General features: G+C 53.2%; 1 long non-coding RNA gene across 3 annotated transcripts; it reads left to right on the forward strand.

The window, feature by feature from the left end:
* Nucleotides 1-7309: 7309 nt before the first annotated feature.
* On the forward strand, nucleotides 7310-16768 carry LOC123618378 (uncharacterized). 3 transcript variants are annotated; one of them, XR_012510903.1, is made up of 6 exons: nucleotides 7310-8041; nucleotides 9277-9462; nucleotides 10552-10610; nucleotides 11000-11177; nucleotides 15603-15841; nucleotides 16134-16768. It is a non-coding gene; the product is annotated as an uncharacterized LOC123618378 (long non-coding RNA). The 3 variants fall into 3 exon arrangements; XR_006726815.2 differs by having other exon boundaries at nucleotides 15772-15841; XR_012510902.1 differs by having other exon boundaries at nucleotides 15603-16768.
* The last annotated feature ends 53 nt before the right edge of the window (nucleotides 16769-16821 follow it).

Raw genomic sequence — 16821 nt, forward strand, 5'->3', positions numbered from 1 at the left:
GGGAACTTACTATACCAGACATGAAGAACTATTGTAAGGACAGGAATTTAAATAGTGTGGTGTTTCTATAATAGACAAACAGACTAATGGAACAGAATAGAGTCCAGAAACAAACCCACACATGACACAAAGTGACACTGCAGTGTGGTGGGAGAAGGATGATGTTTTCAGTAAATAGTGCTGGGTCAACTGGAGAGGCTGTTGTGAAGAAAAAATGCATCTTGACCCCTATAATAGCTTCCTGTGGCTGCTGTAAAAAATAACCACGAACTTGTGGCTTCAAACAGTAGAACTTTATACCTTCACAGTTCTGGAGGTCAGAAGTCCAGAATCAGTAATCACTGGGCCAAAATCAATGTGTTAACAGAGCCAACCTCCCCCTGGAGGCTCTAGGGGAGAATCTGTTGCTTGCCTCTTCCAGTTTCTGGAGTTGCTGGCATTCCTTGGTTCATGGCTGCATCAATCTAATTGCGAGGCCAGCAACTTCCAATGTGTGTGTCTCTCTGCTGTTTCTTCATAAGGGCTTCCGTGTGTGTGTGTGTGTGTGTGTGTGTGTGTGTGTGTGTGTGTGTGTGTGTGTGTGTGTGAAATCTCCTTCTGCCTTCTTCTTATAAGGATGCATGTGGTTGTATTTAGGGCCCAAATAGATAATCCAGGATAATCTATTTCAAGACCTTTAACTTAATAACATCTGCAAACCCTTTGCCATATAAAATAACAGGTTCCAGGGATTAGGAGGTGTGCATCTTTGGGAGCCCATTTTTCAGCCTAACATAACCCCTATCTCACGCCATAAACAGAAATAAATGCCAGACCTAAATGTGAAAGATTAAAACAATGAAGCCTTAGAAGAAAGCACAAGAGAACATCTCCATGACCTTAAAACAGGAAAAGTTTTCTTAAACTGTAAACAAAAAAGCTAATCATTTTTTAAATAGAGTATATTAAATTTAAGAACTAGCTTCAACAAAAAACACACTTAGAAGAGTTAAAAGACAACCCACAAAAGTGGGAGAGGATATTTGCAACACATGCATACAGCAAAAAAGCTTCTGCTTGAAATATATATAGAATTCCTATAAATCAATATGAAGAACATCCAATACAAAAAGATACCCCAACAGAAGAATAGTAAAGACTTGAACAGCTAAGAGAATACCCATGCAGCCAATAAGCACAAGAAAAGGTGCTCGGTTTCATTAGCAATCAGGGAAATGCAAATTAAAACCACAGTGCAGTAGCACTGCACAGCTACCAGAATGGCTAAAGTGAAAAGGGCAGAAAATATCAAGTGTCAGAGAGGACATGGAGTGATCAGAACTGGTGGGAGTGTCAACTGTTACCATCATTTCGGAAAACTTTTTGGCAGCTTCTGCTACAACAGAACACATGTAGACTTTTGACCCAGCAATTCTGCCTCTAGGTATAGACCCAACATGGTCACCAAAAGACACATACCCCAGGAGAATATTCATAGCAACACTATGTGTAATGGGCAAAACCTGGAGACTATCCAAATGTCCACCAACAGTAGAATGGATAAGATACAGTGTGGTGTATTAACTCAGTGGAGCATCACACAGCCATACGGATAAAGAACGTACAACCACGGGCAACAGCATGGATGGATTCTACAAATAGAACATTGAGTAAAAGGAGCTGCAGACAAAAGAGGACATGATTCCATTTACACAGAGAACAAAAGCAGATCAAAATCTTGAGAGCTCAGGACAGTGATTCCCTTTGCAGGGAGTTGAAAGGAAACACCAAGGGGGCTCATGGGGAGCTGGCTGTGTTCATATCTTTGTGTGTGTGTTCACGTGTTTATCTGGGTGCTGGCTACATGTCACGTTCATCCTGTATACACTTATGATAGATAGATAGATAGATAGATAGATAGATAGATAGATAGATAGATAGGTATTTCGATAGAAAATTGTACTCCCAAAGTAAATTATATGTAATCATATGGGTTAAATGCAAAAATGTCATTAAGTAACAAAAGCAAATGCAAATTGTGTATTGCATGCCACTGTTTTTTTAAAAAGTGGACAGGGTGACTATACACACGTGGGTGTATATATGTGTATGTACATATACACATATATGCATATGCAAAGATCCTTCCTGGAAGCGTGTGGAAAAACTGCCATCGGCTTATTGCCTCTCAGAGGGAACTTGTTAGCCTGCATAAAGTTGTTATCCTGTAAGTATATTTCTTAAACTATTAAATAGTTCACACATTTGAAAATGTTTAGAGAAAAACAACAATCAGCTAAAAATTTTTTTAAAAGACCGATGTTTGGAAAGTATGGGGAAGCAGCAAAGTCCCTGTGGTGCCTCAGCGAAGGGCTAAGTTCAGGGTTCTTCGGGTTTCTCTACAGGGGTCCCCTGGGGGGCTCATGTGCACCCCCCCACCCCCCTTACAGGTGGGAAACAGAGACTGAAAAGTCCTGCAGCCGCAGCAGCCCAGGTCGACAGGTCCCGCTCGCATTCGTGCAAGTGTTTGGTTTTTGCCCTGCAGCTTTGGAGTCAGACAGTTGTAGGAAAAGGTCGTGTGACTTTGGCAAGTCACGGCCTCCCAGAGCCGGGGTCTCTAGGTCTGGAAAATAGGGGTGGTAACCCCCGCTTCGCACTGAGGCCGGCCGAACGGATGTGTGCCGGGAGGCTGGCGGACAGCTGGAGCTCTGTAGGTGGCCGCGACCAGCCACTTGTCCCCAGGGCAGGGACCTGGCCGAAGCCTCCCACCGCACTGCTCCGAAACGAACACAAGGTGGCGCCCACCCCCCACAGGTCCAGGGAGGTCCCGCGTCTGAGGGCGTTGGCTGCTGGAAGGAGGGAGGGGAGGGAGGCAGCCGCTTCTGCACACGTGTACACACACTTCTGGGCCCTGGGGGTGGGGCGCCGTGCCTACTCATGGAGGCAGGACTGGGGGTACTGGGAGCCCAGAAGGAGGGGAAAGGGGAAAGACTCTCCACCTAGGATAGAGCCCTGGGATTAGAATTTAGGATCTTGAATTGTGTTGAATGGTAACCCCCACAAAAGATAGATCCACCAGAATCCATAAGTGTGACTTTATTTGGAAAAAGCGTCTTAATTAAGATAAGGATCTTGAGATGAGATCATCCTGGATTATCCAGGTGGGCCTGGAATCCAATGACAAGTGTTCTTGTGAGAAGAGACACCGACACGGAGAAGGTGACGTGGAAAGAGAAGCAGAGGTTGGAGCAGAACACCTGTGGTCGCCAGAAGCTTGAAGAAGCAAGGACCCTCCCCTAGAGCCTTGTGAGGGAGCACAGCCTTGCCGACACAACAGTGAGAGAATAAATCTCTTGTTTTAAAACCGAGTGCCTTCAGGCACCCAGTTTGTGTCATTCGCCACAGCAACCACAGGAAATTAACCCAGATGTTTACATTCTCTTCCTTCTGCTCAACCTGCTGACCCCTTCACACCCAAGAGCCTGCAGATGGCACCTAAGGTTTCCACTGATCCCACTATTTCCTCCCCAAACCCAAACTGCACTGTATCCACTGCTTTTCACCATGACACGTCTGCTTTTGTTGCCCTCTGTCCTTGCAGCTTGTGGGTCCCCTGGGCAACCCCTATGCACCATTCAAGGTGCCCCCCTTTAACGTCCTCTTCTAGGTATATTAGTATATTCTGGATCAACAGCTCCCAGCACACCAGGACTCCTCCTTCCCCTCAGCTCACTGCATCTACTCACTCACTGTATCATCGCTGTCAGTTCAGCTATGTGTCCCCCTACCCAATGTCCTCACCTCCAGGCCTCTCCATCCCCACAGCTACTGCCCTAGTTCAGGCCCCCTCCAAGTCTCACCAGGACCTTGTGTCACCTCCTCACTGGTCTCCCTGCCCTAGTCTGGCCCTCCAGCCCATCACCACTGAGCCTTGGTGCTCAGATCACCTCTCTGCTCAGGGTGCTCAGGGTCACTCCTCTGCTCACAAGCCTTCCATAGCTCCCTGCTGCCCTAAGGAAAGTGTCCACAAGGGAATGACTTCAAACGCCCCTTCCCACCTCTCACCCTGCCCCACCAATGTCCAACACACCCAAGTGCTGCACACCCCTGGGGCCTTGCATAGGCAGTGTCCTTCGCCTGGAATTCCCTCTCCCTTTCTGCCAGGCACACTCTAATTTTTGTCTCAGGTCGTCCCTCCTGCAGTACTCACCAGTTCTCACCATTTAGCAGTGACAACAGCTAAAACATCACCAGGCTGACCACAAGCCAAGGGCTGTTCTAAGTGTTTTACATGCTTTATACATGTTAACCCTTTGAATTCTCATAACAACCCCAAGAGAAATGCTCCATTACTGTGCCCAGTTCAGAGGCAGGAAAACTGAGGCCTGATAGGAGAAGAACCATTCAGAAGTGGCAGAAGGATCTGACCCCAGTCTGCATTGTCATTCCTCCTGGGAGAGGCCTCAGAACTGCTGAAACCTCTCCCATCCATGCTGCAACCACCCAGCCCCAAATTAATCGCTCTCTCCTCTGTAGATTCTGAATTTTGTAAACCACCCCCTCACTGCGCTATGTAGGAATTAGCAGATTACACAGTGGTCTCCCCAAAAAGAGCTCCTGGTTAACTTCACTTTACTTCTCTAGGTCCTTGGTAACTGGCGTGGGTTTGTAAAGGGTTCAGTAAACTGGAATGAATGAGTGAATGAGTGAATGGTTTCCAGGGATGTCAGATCCTGGGGATTTTTCACCCTCCTCAAAGAAAAGAATGCATTATGCAAATTATCTGGGGCCAGACCTTTTCCCTTCTCCCTCCCACGCTCCCTCCTCCTAGCCCCTCCCCTCCCCCACCCCCCCAGTTTCTGGGAGGGCACTGGACTCTCCAGAAAATGCCCCAGGCTCTCTACTGGAGCGTTTTCTGATTAGTGATGAAACTAGGGCTTAAAGCTGGTGAATCACTAGCCGCTGCCAGCCAGGGCACGTTGGGGTGTCAGGAGGGAAGGGAGAAGCCAGGCTCCCCGTCAACCTCCTATCTCATCACTGTATGGCCTCCCCAGCCTTTGAAGTCCTGGTGACACTAGCTGGAAAAGGACCTAGCCCTGGGTGCAGGTGAGTTTGAGCAGCTCCTAGACTGTCCCCACTCCTCTGACACACACACCCCAACCTCCGCCACTCCCAGGTCCCAGGAAACTCAAGGCCCCAACAGTTCACACACCCCATTCCCATCTTTGGTCTGGCGACTCACTGATGACACCCAGGGAGGCGCTGCATCCACATTTAGAGGTAGAAAACCAGCTTAGGGAGACGGAACTCCCAGCGACCACCCAGAGGAAGTAAGGAGGACACAGGAAGTTGAATCCCAGTGCTCTGCCTCCCAAGGGGGTTTCAAGCAGGACCGGCCATTTCTTGATTTAAGGATCGTACCCTTGGAGGACAAAGTATGCATTGCCAGCTCCAACCTTGAGACACCTGGAGGAATCTTAACAAGCGTCCCAGGGGCTTGAGGCAGGTGGGGAAACACCAATCCGACGGTTCAGGGCTCACGTCCAGGTTCAAGTCCCAAGTTGACGCCTAACAAGTCACAGTTCCTGTGACCTTGGACAAGTTTCTTAGCTTCCATAGGCCTCAGTCTGCCCATCAGTAAGATGGGAGCAACTCTGAGTACTTACACATCACAGGATTCTGGTGAGGATTGTATGAGACAACACAGAAAGAATTTAGATCAGGCAGTGCACACTCAATGAATAGCACATTTTTCAAAGGGTATTTTGAAGGAATGGTTCCCCAAGGAGGAAGCATTTGGAGTGAATCCTTGTCATCAGAGAGGAATGCTCCCCACACCTGCCCAGTAGAAGGCTCAGGCCTGCGGCCTCCTTACAGACCCGGAGGCCTATTCCACACCACACCTGCCAGGTGAGAGTCTGGAAGGTGGGAAGCTGGTATTTTTAACAAGAGCCCCAGGGAGTTCCTTGGATCAGGCAAGCCTGGGAATCCCAGGGGCTGAGTTTCACTTTTTTTCCCTTGTAGGCTCTTCTAGTAAAACCCCTTCCACCCACTTGTCAGCATGTCCTTAGGGGAAAACCAACTTTCGCTTTTTCCCAAGTAGTAATAACATTTAGCTGGTATTAAAGCCTCACTAGTGCCAGGGGCTTTGCTAAATCAATTCCATTCACCACCTGAGGACCACCTGGGGCAGGTCCTCTCTTTAGCTCCATTTTATAGAGGTGGAAACTGAGGCCAGGGAAGTTAATAACTTGCCTAAGGTCACAGAGCTGGAACTTGGCAGAGCCAGGACTCTCTCCACCACACAGTAGGGCCTTTGCAAGCAGCCCCAGCACCTTGGGGAAGTGCCTTGATGCTCCAGCCCAGAGCAGATCTCTCAGGAGCTGACAGCCTGCAGTCTGCCTTTTCCAGGCAGCTTCACAGAGCTGGTGGCCAGGATCCCAGTCCCAGTCCCCAGGCCCTTCCCCTCACCATGTCCACCCTGCCACACTGAATCTCAATCTCAGTAGTTCCTTTACTCGACCCCTCCGCCTCCTGGCCCTGGGGCAAAAGAAAGTGCTCTGGAGTCACGGAAAGCCCAGGCTTTGAGGCCAGGATGAATGATCCTGTCCCCAAGCCCACCCCATCCCTCCGGTCCCACAAATTTCCCCTCGCTTCCTCATCTGCACCTTTTCTCAGGCCCGTCATGTCTCTGGAAATGTTTGCCTTTGACCAAGCTGTTTCCCAGTTCAGGCACATCCCTTCCCAATTTTAGGCTTCTGTGTTGAGAGGGTGGCCTCCTCCAAGAAGCCTTCCATGACTGCCTCCTCTGGGTTAGCTGGCTCCTCAGTAACCCCACACCCCTCTAGGGGAGACTGCCTCAAGCACTAATGAGGTTGTGTCCTAAAGGTCTATCTCCGGGTCCTCTGAGCTAGGGTATGGGATGTGGGGGAGGGGAGACAGAGGACAGGTTTCACTGACCTCCTTCCAGATTAGGTTGGGGAAGAGGAAAAGGGCAGGTTTCCCTCTGCCCAGCCTCTTCCACTGGCCATGACCCTCAAGCCCTCGATCAGTACCTCCTGTTGGGCAACCACAGGACTGATTGGCTGGGACTGCCTGGAGGCGAGGAGGGCAGGGCTGTTTGCTTCCCCCTGGGCACCTTTGGCCAGCCCCACCCCACCGTCTGCCCCTGACCCCAGCTCCTCGGACCTGGGGCTTTGAACATGGAGGGATATTTCAAGGTATGAAATGACACCTTGGTCCCAGTTCTCTCTGGCTGGTCCCAAGGCATCCGGCAGCCCTGCCCCCATCCTCCTGGCGTGGAGGCCACAGAGGAAAATGCAGTGGGTGCAAGATGAGGCTGATGGAGTTCTGGCCCATCACTCCCACCCCGAGATGAGAGACTGAGGCCACCAGAACCTGACAAAGCCAGAGCTGAAGCCCTGTGGCCCCACTGGGGCAGAGTGGGATCTGGCCTCCTCCTTCAGCTCTCCCTCAGGCCCTCCACCATCAAAGCAGGGGAGGACTCTGGGGTTAGGGGAGGAGAACGGGGCGGAGCACCCAGACGTGGGGGGGCTGGGCCCCGGAGCCAGGGATGCTTCCTGCGGACACTGGACTCTCGACTCCCACATTCCTGGCCATTCCGAAGACTCCTCTCTCCTCCTCCCTCCTTGCTCTCCCCAGCATGGGGGAGGGCAGTGCCTGGGTCTGAGCTGGCTGCTTGGGGGGCCTCTGCAGGGAGGGACTGAGGTCTAGACTAGAGGGGCTGCCCAGGAGGCCTGGCCAACACACCACCCTGGGGGTCCTTGTGATCTCATAAACAGGAAGTCTCCCTCCTCCCTGTAGACCGGCCCCTGTGTACGCAGGCGCTGGACTGGAGGCCCAGCGGCCCTTGACCTCTCCGGCTGCTTCCTGTTAGCCAGGCCAGAGGAGAGAGAGAGGCAGACAGAAATGGTCTGAGATGGGGGAGAGGGCTGAGGGAGGGTGGGAGCTGAAGAGAAAAGCTCAGAGAGGCTGAAAGGAAGGAGGCAGAACAAGGCTGGCACATAGTAGGCACTGAATAAATATTCCGGCCTGAGGTCGGGTAAGGAGGGGAAGGGCTGCTTTGGGGAGAGCAGCTTAGTTGGGGGAAAGAGAGGCCTAGCACGTAGTAGGTGCTCAGTAAATACTTGAGGCCGATGTTTAGGCTAGGCGGGGAGGGAATGTTCCTGGGAGGGCAGCACTGGATGGGGGGGCGGGAGAAGGGGGCTCCCCTGGCCTGGCTGCTCCCTGTGAGTGAACAGCCCTCAAGACTCAGCATCCCATTGTCCCTGTCTGGCCCCAACCCCGCCTCAGGCCGCCCTGGCCAGGCCACTGTCTCAAGGCCTTTATTTTTAAAATCCCTGCGGTGTTCCCACCCCAAACCAAAGGAGCAGTGCCAGCTGCAGATCCGCCTGCGGCCTCGGCTCAGGGCCCAGAGGCGCCGGGGGTGGGGCATCCGGCCACCCTGCAGCTGCCGCTGCAACTCTGGGAGGGCTACTAGACCAGCCAGCATGCCCAAGCAGAAGGAGGCCCTGGGATGCCCCCCAACACTGGGCCAAAGGTTAACCCAGAAACCCACTAGGGTAGCTAGGGACCAGATTTGCATGTGGAATCCAGTGGCTTGTTCTGTAAAGCAAATCTTTGTTTCCCCACCTTCCACCAAATACGTGCACAGCACCTACTGTGTGTCAAGAGGGAGGCAGGGGCTCGACCTTGTGGCAGGTGGGGCCTGCAGAGGATGCAGGCGATGCAGTTTTGGGGCACTTCTGGAAAGAGCCCGTGCCTGGCTCCATTCCTTCTGGACTGTATGGCCTGGGGCAAATCATTTGGCTTCTCTGAGCCTCAGGCTCCTCCCCTGTCAGATGGGACAATGACAGCTACCATGGAAGGCTGGGGTCCATCTCCAGACCCAGCAGTGAACAAGGTAGACAGTCATGGTCCCTGCCCTCACAGAGCCTAATGTCCAGGGGGAAGGTGATTCCTTCCCCCACCACCATGAACAAGGTCATGGCAGTCACAAAAGGCAGAGTGGAAGGGAGGGTGGCAGTGGGTAAGGGGTGTGGGAAAAACTAATTTAGATGAGTGGTCTGGTAGGTGACATTTGAGCTGAGAGGGAGCCAGCCTTTCACTCACCTGGGGTAAGAGTTTTCTGGGCAGAAGGAATAGCAGTGCAAAGGTCCTGAGGCTGAGGGGCAGGTGAGGGGGACCTGAGATAATGGGTATGGAAAGACTCTGTAAACTCTCCAGGGCTATGAACTTGGAAGAAGTGGTTACTATTGCTATTGTCACTATGTCAAGTCTAGGGAGGAGACAGAGATGTCATGCCACAGCTGAGAGCTGCCCCTGCATCCCTTCCGGTTCACTTACTCCACCTAGAGAATGCGCAGCTGGCCGCCCAGCGGATGTGCCTGGGTCCTTGAACTACAAAGGGCGTTCACTCTGGCCCAACTTGTTTTCTCCTTTGATCCTCCCGACAGCTATGAGGTAGGGCTGGCAAGGCTTATTATCATTGTGTCCATTTGATGGTCAGGGAAACTGAGGCAGAGGTGGACACAGGATGGTGACAGTGGCTTGCTGAGATCACCTAGCTCAGTGATGGCAGAGCTGAGCCACAAGCCCAAGTAGCTGGGTTCCCAAGCTGGTCCATCCCCCTGCCTTGCCCCAGCATCTGGCCCAGCACCCACAAACTAGCACACAGACTCCACCAGGAGGTGCCAGCCACCCCCCAGGCTCCAGCCCGAGAAGAATGCAGCCTGACCCTCCCCGCGGGAGCGCTGGCCAGCAGGCTTTGGCAGGAGAGAGGCCGGCTGAGTCAACAAGAGGCTGGCAGGGGCTCAAGCTGCCCACCAAGGTGGAGTCAGAGACCTAGAAGGGGCTGTCCACTCCCCACCCCTCACTCTTACTCTCCGTGAGACCCTCCCTCCTGCTTGTCAGGGGGCCTGCCAGCCCAGTTAACCCCTGCAGGCCTGACCGGGGAACGGCCTAGTGAGAATCAATGGGTCAATCACCCTGCAGAAAGGTGCTGTGGGACCTCAGATAAGTCACTTCACCTCTTTTGGCTGGTTTCCTCAGCTGTGAGATCCTCTTCGTACCCATGAGGATGTTGTTGGAGTCTTTATGAATTAACAAAGATTACTCTGCACATAAAACTGTTCAAGCCATCACATTTCGTCTCTGCGAGCTGGGGTGCAAATTCCTGAATCCAAAGGCATTGCTAGGGGCTGAGCATGAGTGCTCGCTGTGATGTGACTGTTCAGTTCCTGAAACAACTCCGCAAAGTACAAGGAGCCTGAACACCTGCAATAATTATGTTATTGTAAAGCTCCTTTCCTGGGCATCTTCTTTGATCACCAGCATTACTGTTCCCATTTCACAGATGAGAAAACTGAGGCACAGGGAGACTACGGAACTTAGTAAAGATTCACAGCTGCATGGGACTAGTTGGAGCGAGGTCTTCTGACTCTTTGGCAAACATTTGGAAGGGAGAACACTGGGGGCACCTTTGTGCATCCCCAAGTGGAGAGAAGGGCAGTGAGCAGAGGTAACGGGGAGTTGATTTCTGCTCCATTTCAGGGAGGAATTCTTGACCGGCAGAGCTGTTCTCTTGCAGTGAGCTCCCAGTCACCAAACAGGTAAGTAGAAGCAACATTCAGGGCAGCTTCCGGGCAACTCCGGCCCCAGGAGGATGAGTGTGCAGCATGTGAGATCTCTCCCTACGTCCTTACGCTGAAAGGACAGGGTCCCTTTGTGGTCTCAGAAGGTCCCCTTTTGCCCTCAAGGCAACAGGGCACTGTGGACACCACAGAGGCTCAAATCCAGTGGGACCACTTCCGAGCTGTGAGAGATTGAGGAAGTAACTTTACCTCCTTGGCCTCAGTCTCCTTATCTGTATAATGGTGTTGTAAGCATTAGGGCAAATGCGAGGAAATCACCAAGCCCAGGGCACAGACTCGCTTCTGGCCCTCAGGAGGTGCTTAATTTCAGCTCCTCTCACTTCTCATCATCCTCCTCTTATCATCAGTCCAGGAAAGGGAGGAAGAAATCAGAAGCTTCTTAGCAGTGCGGCGATGGGGAGCATCATATGAACCCAAGACTCAGAGCCCGGAGCGCCGGGTTCGACTCCCAGATCAACAAACAACAGGCAGAGCCCGTGGGCCGAGGGAAGTTGGTTCCCTCCTCCACCACACAAAGGAGATCATGTACGTAAAAGCCCTTCATCCACTGACGTGGGCCAGCTTTTGTTAGAAGAAAACAGACGCAGACCCAAGCATCCAGGAATGAGCCAGTGGTTGTGGGGCTGAGGGAGGAGCCCCTACCCAACCCAGGCAGGGCCATGTGAAGCCCCAGGGGCTGGGCCAGCCTAGGGCAGGCGATGCTGGAGATGGTCAGGGCAAGGCAGGGCTGGCCTCCGGCCTACGGGCCTATCTCTCAGGCCAGGCTGGACAGCAGAGAATAGGCCATTGTTTCTGCTCCTCAAACACTTTTCCTGTCCCCCTCCCCTGCCCCTCCTCCCTCCACACCGCCCCCCCCCCTTCTCGAGAACAAAGATGTTCTGGAGAAATCCCCCCAACACTGCCCTTCCATCCAGGTTCCTGGCCACCTGGCCCAGCTCTGAAGAACCCAGCCCCATCACCCCTGGGGTGACAAGGTCAGCTGGCTGTGGCCCTTCTGCTGTCCCTCCCCACCCCCTGCACCTACAGGCCCCTCAGAGCCCCACTGCCTGCTCCATCCATCCATCTGACTGTCCTCCTTAGGGGTGGGGCTGGAGGAACTGACCCCACATCCTTCCTCAGCCCCTGTCCAACTTCTTGTCCTGTTCTCCAGGAGAAAAGGAGCCTGCGGTGGGGGGAGGGGGCTTCCCCTCCCCCACTTCCCCTCCCCCATTTCCCTGCAGAGAGTGAACAAGGAACCAGAGCTGAGTTGGCCTGGAAGGCTCTGGCTGAGAAAACTCTTCCATGCGGCCAGCCCTTTTCCCAGAGCCTGGAATTCCAGAGGCGTTTCCGGCCCTGACAGCTGCCTGCCTCTGGGAGCCATGCTCTCCCTGTGGGCCTCACAGTCCCACCCTCTAAAATACCCTTGAGATTAACTCCCCAGTCTGACCCTGCTGCTCCCAAGAACCCACTCACACCCAGGCATCACCTCGAGAAACCGCCAAACAGGGACAGCCAGGGACTAATCTGTCATCACCCAGCCCCCAGGCCGCCTGCGCGCCCCAGGCCAAGCCCTGATGCCCCAGCATCTCAGTCATCACCCCATGGCACATACACCCGTGCCAGGCACACATACTTAGTGCACCCAGCCTGTCTCTCACACCTTCTGGTTTACACAACTTCACACGTCTGCACAGAGCTTCATCCCACCTCCTCCAGGCAGCTTTCCTGGAAGCTCTGCCAAGTCTGCACTCTGTCTGAACCTTAACTCTCTGTGAGTCTGTCTGCTTTGTCCTGTTAGGCCGGCAGCTGGCACACAGTAGGTACCCAACAGATGCTCACTCACACTAAAGGCAGCCGTGGGGTGTGTGGTGGCTGACAAATGCCCACTCCACTGCTGACTCATGGTGCAGCCCTGGCAAGTCCTACCCTCTCTGGGCCTCAGTGTCCCCAGAAGCCCCCTGAGGCCCTGAAACTTCCCACTAAGTGTTGAGTTTTGGGCTCGGGGATAAGAGGAAGGAATAAGGAAGGAAAGACTGAAGGTTCCTTCCAGGAGAGTCTCTAGCCCCTGGCTCCATCAAAGCATGTTCCTGACCTCGAGTTCAGCCAGGAAAAAAAACTTGGGGCCAGGTTGCTGCGGGCCTCTGCTAATGAGAAACCCCAACAGGGATCCCAAGACACCCCAGGGTCTGTGACATCTGACGGCAGCCATTGCTGGGGAAAGGGCAGGGGTTCATCCTAGCCCACGACACAGAGGGTTCTCCCATGCCCCGAGCACAGTGTACAAGCCCTCTCTCCCATCCTCCACAGTAGACCCCCACCCACCCACCTCCAGTTCATCTTCCACCCTCTGGAGAGACCAGCTCTCTCCCCAGCTCCACCTATGGGCAATCTTATCCCAAGACCCAAGACCCAGCTCAAATGCCACCTCCTCCAGGAAGCCTCCCTGCACCTCCTCAGTCTCACTGGCCCCTTCTACCACTATTCTGGCCCTTCAGCCCCACCAACTCCTGGCCTCTGTCTTCCCCACCAGACCAGACAAGTCTCTGAGAGCAGGGACTGCATTCCTTCCTCACCACTGCCTCCTAACAAGGCACCCAGCTCAGGGCCTGGCCCACAACAAGCACTTACTTAATGTTTATTAAATGAAATCACCTCCTGGGAAAAGGGAAATTCTAACAATAGTAATAATAATAGCTACCCTTCTTTGACCATTAACTACAGGTCAGGTAGCGAACTTTACAGCTCATCACAAATGAAGCTCAGGTGAGGAAGCGGCTTGTCCAAGGTCACTCTGCTAGTGTGACGCAAAGCTGGGATTTGAACTCAGGTTTGCCTGATTTGGAAATGCATGCTGGGTCATAGAGGGGAGAGCACGGGGGATGGCCCCCTTGGTCCCGCTGCCAGTCTCCCCAAGCTGGGGGATTAGTCCACAGCAGAAATCACTTGCAGAACCCGACGCTGCCCCCTTCCCTGCGATGCCCAGGTGTGTCTGAGCCCCTGCCACAGCCCGTGGAGAGTGTTCCTGGAGTGGTCCCAGGAGGAGGGTACCTGCCCTCATGGTGGCTGCAGTCCAGCTGGGATGACAAGGACTCCCTTCCAATGCTGGCCGTGACCAGTTGTTCCCCAAGTATGCCAAGAGCACAGACATCACCATCTCACTGGAGAGCCAGCTCATATTGTAATTGATGCCAATATGGAGAATGGACGAGGAGCAGGGGAGAGGCTCACTCTCTAGGAGGGCCTCCAGGAGGAGGTGCCTTCATGGATATTTGCCCAAGGGTGACGCATTGATAAAAGTGAGCGAGGTGTGTGCCTGTGAGAAAGATGAGGACATGCTCAGAAACTCATGATGGTCAGCAGAGGCCAGGGGTGAGTTGATACAAGATCATCATAGGATGGACAGGGAAATGAGTGGGTGAGTTCATGGAGGGACAGGTGGGTCTTAGATGGGCATGGGTCTGGGCAGTGGATCAAGGGATGCTGGATGGATAGAGTGAGGGGTGGTTAAATGGAAGGACGAATGGGTGGGGAGGTGGATGGGAGGATGGGGGACAGACAGATAACGGATAGAGATGTAGGCAGTGGGTCAACTGAGGGGTGAGTAAGTAGGTAGGTGATGGGATGGGTGTGGGTAGTAGGGATGGGTAAATTGGTGGGTAAGTGGAGGGGTAGAAGGGTGGGTAGATGGATGGATAGGAGTATGGGTGGTGGGTAGATGGATGGACCAGTGGGTGCTCAAGAAATAGAGGACTAGGAAGACCGATCAATGGGACACAGAACAGATGCATAAACTAACCAAAAGCCAAGCCAGACTTTGGGATGGAAAGGATGCGTGCTTCTTAGGGAGGGGCTGGGGTGGGGGCTGATAGATGTGGCCAAGCCAACTCACTCCGCTCTAGGATCCCACACTCCAAACTTCACTGGAGCCTGGTGGGCAGCCACTGGCATTCCTGGGTCCCCAAAGGGGAAGAATCCCTCTTTAGCTGTGCCCTGCCCCCTCCACCCTAACTTCATAGAGGACTCCCTGGCCAGAAACTGCCTCCTTCCCATAAGCCCCATGCCTCAGCCCACCCTGTCTGCAGGGGTGAGTTGAGGGAGCAGCTGAGCTCTGTGATTATGGCCCTTGGGGGCCTGGCTCCTCAGGACTGGGGAGGAGATGGGCCTCCTGAACTCCAGGCAGCCAGTCCCACCTAGCAGCTCCCAGTCCCCAGCTGGGAGGCATTTGTTCTGCATTCTGCACGGTGATTACAGTTCTGCCAGGGTTAACTCTTGCGCTCCTGGGCACAGCTTCTCCACAAGAGAAGAAATGGGACCACAAGAAATTGGGAAAGGAGAAAACCATGGAAAGTGGGGAGGGCCTATCCCTGCCTCTTTCACAAGGATGTCAGACCCCTCTCTTTCTTCCATTTTCCAGAAGGAAAAGCTGATCCTTAAATCAGAAGTAGAGCCAGATACATGAATGCAGCCTACAAGGAGAGGAACTTCTATCTGGAGAGAGGCTTCAAATGAAGGGAGAGCGCCTCCCAGCCTCAGTTTACCCATCTGTAAAAATGGGACACAGAATTCCTGACTCACAATGAGCTAGCAGAGGCAAAGCGCCTGGTGCATTGCAGGAAGCTTCTCAACCACTGGTTATTCCCTGCCTGCCCAAGCCCAGAGCTAAAGAGGTCGGACGGTGTGTGTGATGGGTTATAACCACTCCCATTAACACTGCTTTCTCGGCCATTTCTCTGGGGCTCACAGCAAATAGTAAATAGCTACAAGCAGCAAACTTCCACACTGGTATTACACCCATTTTACAAACAAGAAAATTGAGGCTTAGAGAGGCCAAGTGCCTTGCCCAAGGTCATAGGGACGCCAATGGGCCACAACTTGGGTTCAGCACCTCTGACATCACACCAAACCACTTCCTTTGCCAGCTGCTCTAGGGACCCTCTGACTAGAGTGATCTGTAATTTATTGTCTAACCAGGTCCCCTTTGAGATTAGAAGGGCTATTAATGACGCTGGGACAGTCGGCCCTCATCTGGGGCTGTCCTGGGCAAGCCGGGAAGTATGGCCACCCTGCCACAGTTGGAGGCTTTGGGAAAGTCACTTCACTTCTCTGCAAAATGGACATGATGGCAGTGTTGTCCCTACAGGGATCTCATGAGGATTAAACATGATGAATCGTGTGAGGGGCTACAGGACCCAGTGCGCATCAGATGCTCAGTAAGTGTAGGTTATTACTACCGCTATTCATGGTAACAGCCCTGCCTCCATCTCTGTTCTTCCTGGCCATCCTTGGCTCACAGCAAGAGCTTCCAAATGCTCATCCGATCACGCTGCCTGCTGGCTTCCAATCCCTGCCTTGGTGAGGTGGGACACCCGGCCCAAGGTTAAACCCTCAATGCCTGGCCCAGCCCCTTGCTTGTGCCCCCCATCCAGGCATGTCAGAGGCAACCCCCTTCCTCGTCACCCAAGTTCTTCAGGGCCTCTGAGACTACTCCCATTTCTCCCCTAGGCAAAGCATCTCCAAGCCTGACCCCAGAGAAAATGCTGACTGACTGGAGTCAATCCTATTATTGAACCAATTGAGGATGTGCTGGAATTCTTTATATCTGTTTCCCCACCTGTCCAGCTGGGGAAATAACCCCCTCCCTCAGTGGCCAACATGAGGATTCAGGGAGCCAGTGAGAGAGGCACTGTGCTCTGTGAACAGCAAAAACCTTGACTCTTCCACGTGTGTGTAAATATGGCTCCTTGTCCTCCAGCCACTCCTGCTTCCTCCAAGCGGACCCTTAGCTTCCAAGCCTACTCATGCTGTCTCTCGACAGGCGTGTGAACATTTCCACTGCCCTTCCCTCTGTCTGTGTGTCCTTAACAACTTAACTCAGGTACCACCTCTTCTAGGACCCCTTGCTGAACCCCACCCCTGCCCTGCAGGCTGTGTTAGGAATCTCTGGATGCAAGGACAGCCCCCCAGGTCTTCCTGCCTGTCTTCAGGGGGCTCACAGTTCAAGGAGAGCAACGGAAGAGGTCAGCATGAGGCAGGGATCAGAGATCTATCTCCCCTCCTTGAGGATGGCACCGGGTCCTAAGGCATGGCTGACTCCCTGCCCCTCATGGGTGGGATTGAGGGGTGCTCAATAAAGCTTTCAGAACTTATCCACCTGAGCTGTGACCTCATGGACTAGTTCAGCAAGCCTCCC

Source organism: Camelus bactrianus, chromosome 12 (genome assembly GCF_048773025.1).
Source record: "Camelus bactrianus isolate YW-2024 breed Bactrian camel chromosome 12, ASM4877302v1, whole genome shotgun sequence".
Taxonomy (NCBI): Eukaryota; Metazoa; Chordata; class Mammalia; order Artiodactyla; family Camelidae; genus Camelus; species Camelus bactrianus.